This window comes from Salvia hispanica, chromosome 1 (assembly GCF_023119035.1).
Source record: "Salvia hispanica cultivar TCC Black 2014 chromosome 1, UniMelb_Shisp_WGS_1.0, whole genome shotgun sequence".
NCBI classification, from domain to species: Eukaryota; Viridiplantae; Streptophyta; class Magnoliopsida; order Lamiales; family Lamiaceae; genus Salvia; species Salvia hispanica.
Genome location: NC_062965.1, coordinates 52,186,543 through 52,194,080, shown reverse-complemented (window position 1 = coordinate 52,194,080; position 7,538 = coordinate 52,186,543).

Below are 7,538 nucleotides of genomic sequence, written 5' to 3'. Positions count from 1 at the left end.
CTAAATTGTATACACTTTGGAGGGTGGGACAACGTTAAGGATACAACCAACACACTGGAGAGGGCACAAGGAATGAGGAAGAGCCATAGTTAGATGCAGAGGAAGAAGTGACGGCCGATGCAAGTAGGCCGGTGGAGGAGCAAGACAAGGCGGATCTGCCGGGCACTAGGAAGCTGAGGCCGCGGAAGAATATCAAACCACTCGAGATATATCAGGATTACAGCGGAAAGTAGAAGTAGCAAGTTATTTTAGTACTTATTTCCATGTTTAGTTATTTCAGTATTTTTGGACTATTTTATTTTCCTTGTTGAGTCGGGCCAAACTATAAGCTCCATTCGGTTTTTTTTTGTGTTGGTTCTTTCCAGAATGTCTAGGTTACGTCGAACCAACCATAGGGTCCTTAGTCTATAAATAGGGCTATTTCATTAACTTACGTTTTTATGAATGAAATATTTTGCCGAACTATACCGTGCAAATCAAGTAATTCTCAACGCACCGTACGGGAAAGCGGGCGCCAGCAACCCTAGTCACACTTCCACCAACCACGAAAATGTCCATTAATAATTTTATCTCTTTGGCAATGATATTTGCATACCATGAATAATAAAGTGTTCATGAGCCGACATTGGTTTCCAATTTGAGAGGTGATGACCAATATAAGAAATGTGAATCAAATCAGCTATCTCTTTCGCAATCATATAAAAGTAATGATTGGCCATTTTCTCATTACAAGCATCAGTCATATTCATGGAATGTGTGAGTCTTAATCTCGATTTCTTTCTTTGGATAAAAACTACGATAAATCAACACTACTATTATTATATACACACAAGTGCGTGTTTGTGTGTGTGAATTATCAGTGTCACTTTCCATTCCTATATATTGTGCATTCAATTGGAAACTCTTTCTAACAAAAGGCTGCACGTGCTTCATAGGAACTCTACGATAAATCCAATTAACTTTTGTTCCTAATTCTACTTGATATATATAATATTAGTGCACGGTCAGTATTAAGATAATGCATGTAATCAATTACATATCAGATCGTCAAATTCCATTGTTTTCTTCTTTTTTTTCATGATATTATTAATAATATACATTGTTTTTTGGATATAACTCGTGAAGACACAAAATCTTAGCCACCTTGTATGCACTTGTAAGTAACAATTGATTTTTTGTAAAAAGAAATGGGTATAGTTTTATTAGGTAACACACGAAATTTGGGTAGTTTTTATTTTGCACGAATTTTAAATTTCATCATCAAATACATGGTCTTCTAATTCTCTTCTTTTGAAAATATAGCATAATCACAATTCACAGATGATACAAACGTACATCCACGTGAAATTGTTTTCATTTTCACTTAGGCACTGTTTGGTAAACGGAATTAGTATTCAAATTCTATGAAATTGAATTGGACTAATTCAATTCCAAATATCCCTCCGTCCCCCATAATTTGTCACCATTTGACACGGCACGAGTTTTAAGAAATGTAATAGAAAGTGGGTTGAAAAAGTTAGTGGCATGTGGGTCCTACTTTTATATATTAGTTTTATAAAAAAATGTGAGTGAGAATGAAGAAATGTAATAGAAAGTGGGTTGAAAAAGTTAGTGGCATGTGGGTCCTACTTTTATATATTAGTTTTATAATAAAATGTGAGTGAGAATGAGTTAGTGGAATATGGGGTTGCCAAAAATGGTAAAAGTGAAAGTTGACAAATTTTTAGGGATGGATGGAAAAGGAAATAGGCGACAAATTTCAAGGACGGAGGGAGTACTATGTTTGGTAAAATGAAGTAAATATATGGAATTGAATTTAAAGATTTTATGTACACACTATATACAAAATACACTCCCACGCACACTTTACTCAAAATACACATACTATATATAAACACACACAAAATACAAATTGTGCATGCACTATCCAAAAAAACACACTCCACACATTGCACACACTAGTAACAACAATGTTGTATGGGTCCAATGGTCTTAATCACTAAAAAAACCGATAATGGAAATTAATTACAATTCGTATAAATTAAATTGACAACCACTTAATTTTCACTGTCTGTAATATTTATCTCAAATTAGCTTAATAACAAAATCGGCCGATAGCAATAATTAAAGAGATAGAAATATACATCTCTAGTTTTTATGTTTTCATTAAGTCAAACAGTGAGCCCACATTGCTTTCTTTTCTCTCAACTCTTGGCTGTTTCTCACTCCCATAGTCGGCCTCTGCCTATATATACCACACCAACGCATGTGCATTCATCACACAACACAATCAACATCAAGCTAGCTAATTAGAAATTAAATATGGGTGATAATTATGAGAGTGATTTTTTGGAATGATAGTGAAGCCTATTTTCAAACTCATGATTTTCAAACTGCAAATCATGATGGCTTCTCTGGTGAAGATTCCGGTGGCTCGAAGAGGATTTCACTCTCTTCAGGCTCTGAGAACAACCACCAGGTTCTCTCTTCTTCATTATCTTCATTTTTGGTTCTATTCATTTTTAGATGAAAAAGAAAATCATTTTTTTACTTGTTTTTGTGCATTGATTTTAGCTCGCGCGCCATTTTTGGCTACGCACGCGCAATATTGTGCAATATTGGCAAACCACATTCGAAAAATAAAAAAAAAATAAGGTTATGTCTTTTCCAAACCATTAATTCCTTTTTTCCATTTTTTCACTTTATACCTTAACACTTGCAAAAGTTAATGGTCCGCGTTCAATGCTACACCGGATAAAATATATCGATCACGTTTGTTTAAATTTTTGTCGGGCTTATAATAGTACAAGTAATAAAAACAAGATTATTAGCCAAAGTGTATAATTTTAATTGCCTTTTATGATTTGTAGGAAGGAAGTGCAGAGAGTTCATCCTAGTCAAGCCGTCTTGGGCTGGCCCTAGTAAAACTCCATCATTCCTAAATCTGGTGATGAGTTTGAAAAAATGGAAGCATCCCATTTCAGGTAAGGATATGCCGAGAAGAAGAGTGGAGGAATATGTATCTTCGGAGAAATTAAAGGCTTCCAATTTCCAGGCAATGCACCTCCAGATCAGAGGTGCCTTGCTGGCAATGTTAGAAATTAATTAATGATGATATTTGTCAAAGGGAGAGTAACTTTTTCTTGAATGAGGTCACACAAATATTTGTTCTTTTATACTCTCCCTTTAAAGAAAATTAATACGTGTTATCATTCATTTACTTCACATTGCAATGTACAAATTCAATAAATAAATATTGTTGTCTTTAACTTAAAAATCTCTCACATGCTAACTAACAATCTAGAAGAGGATTTCACTCCAGGCTCTGAGAACAACCACCAGGTTCTTTCTTCTTCATCCTATTCTTTCTTAGGTCCATTCATTTTTAGATGAAAAAAAGCTCATTTTTACTTGTTTTTGTGCATTTGTTTTAGCTCGCGCTGCCATCTTTGGGTCGCACGCGCAATATTGTGCAATACTTGCAAACCACATTCGAAAAATAAAAACAATAATATTATGCCTTTTCCAAACCATACATGCCCTTTTTTCCCTATTTCAGTTTATACCTTAACACTTGCAATCGTCAATGGTCGCGTACGATGCTACACCTCATGAAATATATTGATCACGTGTGTTTTAATTTTGTCGGGCTATAATTGTACAAAAAATAAAAAAAGATTGTTAGCCAAAGTGTCTCTTTTTCTCTCGTGCCATGCAGATGGTGACTAAGAATGAAGGCGACGTCACTGCCAAATTCTACTACGCGAAGCGCCAAATGGTGTGGGAGGTGCTAGATGGTGCTCTCAAGAGCAAGCTCGAAATTCCGTGGTATGATATCTCTGCCATAAGGGTTTCCCTACCCGAAGGTCTCCCCGGCATCCTTGAAATCGAGGCTCTTTAACTCATTTTTTATATCTCCTTTCTCCTTTGTGCAAGAGAATGAGATAAAACTGGTTGTATTTTTGTGAAGTTGAACCAATCCCTGCAGTTCTTCCACGAAATCAACCCTCAGCCAAGAAAGCACACCCTTTGGCAGCAGTCTGATGATTTCACTGTAGGCCAAGCTTCCAATTGAAGGTAAAATACAAACTAATTCAAACAAACCATGAACATTTTACGCACTTGTAATGAACATTTTATGTGCATGTAATGATCTGCCCTCTTGTAATGAATACATTATGCATATAATGTTCATTATACGGGATAGTCCGTTACATGTTTATTATAAGTTTATACAACATTTATTACATGTGCATAAATATTCATTTCAAGTGCATAAAATGTTCAATAATGATTCCTCTTCTCTAACACTAATGGATATCATGCATCGCTCTCTATTTATTCTCATGATACACAGTCTGAGGTTCCCCAGGTGTGTTGGGCAAACACTACGAGAAGATTCTACAATCTGATGTGCGCCTGTGTAAATTGGCCAAGATGCCATTCCCCATCCACGTCTCTCCTTTTTTCAATCTAGACATGTCTATGCCCTTCTCGCTCGATGATAAGCTCGGATTTTGCATTATTTTAGGGCCCTTATTTGGCCTATTTATAGTGTCTTAATTGTAACTCATGTCCATATTTCACATATTTTATCCATTTTGGTATTTTGACATGTTTTGTGAGAATTGTGCATATTTGAGTAAAAAAGATAGGAAAAAGTCGAAGATGGAGTTCTAGAGAAATCCCGTAGGTGACACATTCGATGTTGATTTAATATAACTTGCTACATAATCGTGAAAGGAGGTTGGCGAGTTAGATCCACTTAATGGACACTATAATTAGCTTCCCTTAAAACGACATTTTAATTGAGAGTGAGGACTTTTACAAGGATCTTAGGAGCTTTTAGGAGTTACGAATCTAGGATTGACAACCCTAGTGTTAGTAATTTACGCTTGTACCGCATGGGCATAACTAGTGTGACTCGTTCTATCGAAGCATAAACTGTGCTAGGATATTGTAGTATGAATTTGTATAACCATAATTGTGAACGTACATCCCCTGGAATTCTCTTATCTCATTTATTCGACCTCTAGTTTGTGTTGCATTCATCCATTTACTGCTTTCAGTTTAATTGTTTTCCAAAAATTCTCTATTTCTCCAAATAGTAAAAGAAGCTTAGTAGAAGGTAGCCAATCGGTGATCTTATTCCCCGTGTTCGACAACCCGGTACTGACCTTTAGCTATACTAGATCTACCTTGTATACTTACAAGTATTTTTAGTGTTAATAAATAGTGCATCAAGTTTTTGGCGCCGTTGCCGGGGAATAATATCACTTTGTGATTGATATCTTCCAAAGGACGATTTTACTACTTTGGATTTTCTTGCTTTCAATTTTTGATTTTTAGTTTTAATTTTTATTTTTTATTTTATTTTTTTCTTTTTCATGTAGTTTATGCGAACGCGCTATGGGAAGGAAAGCTTAGAGCCGCTCGATCTCGAACTTGGAAGGACACGTAGGATAATAAGAAGAGGACGACTAGCAATGGTGGAGGAAGACAACATTACCGAGTTGGAGAGGCTGCAGGTCCAAGTAAAACTTTTGCTGGACGAAAAGCTCGCTCGAGTCCACTAATATGGTGCGGCAATCTGTAGCACGGATTCAGGTATCCATCCGGCTGCTATGCCGAAATTCAACAGGAAGATCCGTGGAAGCATCCAGAGACGGTACAAATTGCCGAAGTAGGGAGACATGGAATACATCGTGTATCTTGCTATCCACTGGAAGCTCTGTACGCGACCTTGCCAATCCGCTCTGTAATTGTGTAAGGACCACAGTAGCGACGCCCGAGCTTAGTCGATAAAGGCTTTCCCATCGAAACCTGGCGGTACGACTTCAGTCGCAATAAAACTCTATCACCTACTTGAAATTCGACATCCTTGTGGTGTCGATTTGCATACTCAGCCATAGTCTGCTGGGATCGCTGAATTCAATTTTGTAACATGGGAAGGGTCGCCTGGAATGGGGACATGCCGATTGTAGTATTCACAGTGCAATTCAGTGCTAGCTCGGCCCAAGGTAGTAGGTTGAACCATTTAGCCGGCCGATCAAAAGGTGCTCCAATGCACGGTTCGTCACCTTCGATTGTCGGTTTGAGGATGATATGCGGTGGTGAACTGTAGTTTTTTGCCACTTAAGGACAAAAGCTCATTCCCAAAATCGCTCATGAATATCGAATCTCGATCAGAGAGGAGCTTAGCCGGGAATCCATGAAGTTTAACAATCGTATCTACAAAAATTCGAGCCACGCGTGGTGCGTCGAACCCCGTTTTTAGAGCTCCAAAGTGAGCATACTTTGAAAGTCTATCCACGACCACCATTATTGCCGTAAAACCATGGGAAGGCGGTAACCCGACAATGAAGTCCATCGAGGCTACCTCCCATACCATTCCGGGAATGGGTAAGGGTTGTATTAACCCATTCGGCTTATCTCGCACTTATTTAGTCGTCTGGCAACTATAACAAGAAGCCACATAGTCTCTGACGTCCCGTCGCAACCCTGGCCAATAGAAGACCACAGCAACTCTGGCCAAAGTACGCGTCTCACCTGTTCTTGTGGCGTGGCATTCCTCCAAGATCGTTGACCTCGCCACTGAATCTCGGCTGATAAGGATTCGTCGTTTAAAGAACAGAGCTCCATCAACTGCTGATATGTGAGCTGGAGCCGATCCCTTCTCAACTAATTTCCTAAGCTCCACCAAGTCAGGAAGGGTAGTGTACTCGGATAACAACACCTCCATAATAGCCGGCATGGGACGAGCATATATTGACAATATTTCGCTATCTGCTATTTCCTCATCGCGTCGTGAAAGAGCATCTGCCACCTTGTTCGAGGCGCCGAATTTGTATTCTATGGAGAATTTGAACCCCACTAATTTCTGGACATAGAATTGTTGGTCGGGCATTTGAATGACTTGAGATAAGAGTTCTTTCAAACTTCGTTGATCACTACGGATGATAAACTCTTGGCCAAGAAAGTATTGTCGCCATCTTTGGACAACTTCAACGATTGCGTATAACTCCTTGTGGTAAGTTGAAGCGATGCGGCGGTGAGGGCCCAACTTTTTTACAAAATTAGGCAATGGGGTGCCCTTTTTGAAGTAGAACTGCCCTAATGCCAAAATCTGAGGCGTCCGTCTCCACCACGAATTGCTCGGCGAAATTGGGAAGCCGCAACACTAGCGTGGAGCTCATCGCACATCGCAGCTTTTAAAATATCAAAACTCTTCGTCGCCGCTTCACTCCAAATAAAGGAATCCTTTTTGAGGAGTTCGATTAGTGGTCCGACAATAATAGAATAATTTTGAACAAAGCGACCGTAATACCCGGTTAATCCAAGAAAACTCTGCAATTGCATGATGGTCGACGGTGTAGGCCAGGCGAGCATAGCATCAATTTTTATTTGTTCTGCTTTTAATTCACCAGCAGTGATGATGTGACCGAGGTATTCTATGGATGAAACACCGAACGCGCACATTGAGCGCTTGACGAAGAACGAGTTGGCGCTTAATGTGGTTAAGACCTCAATAAGATGGG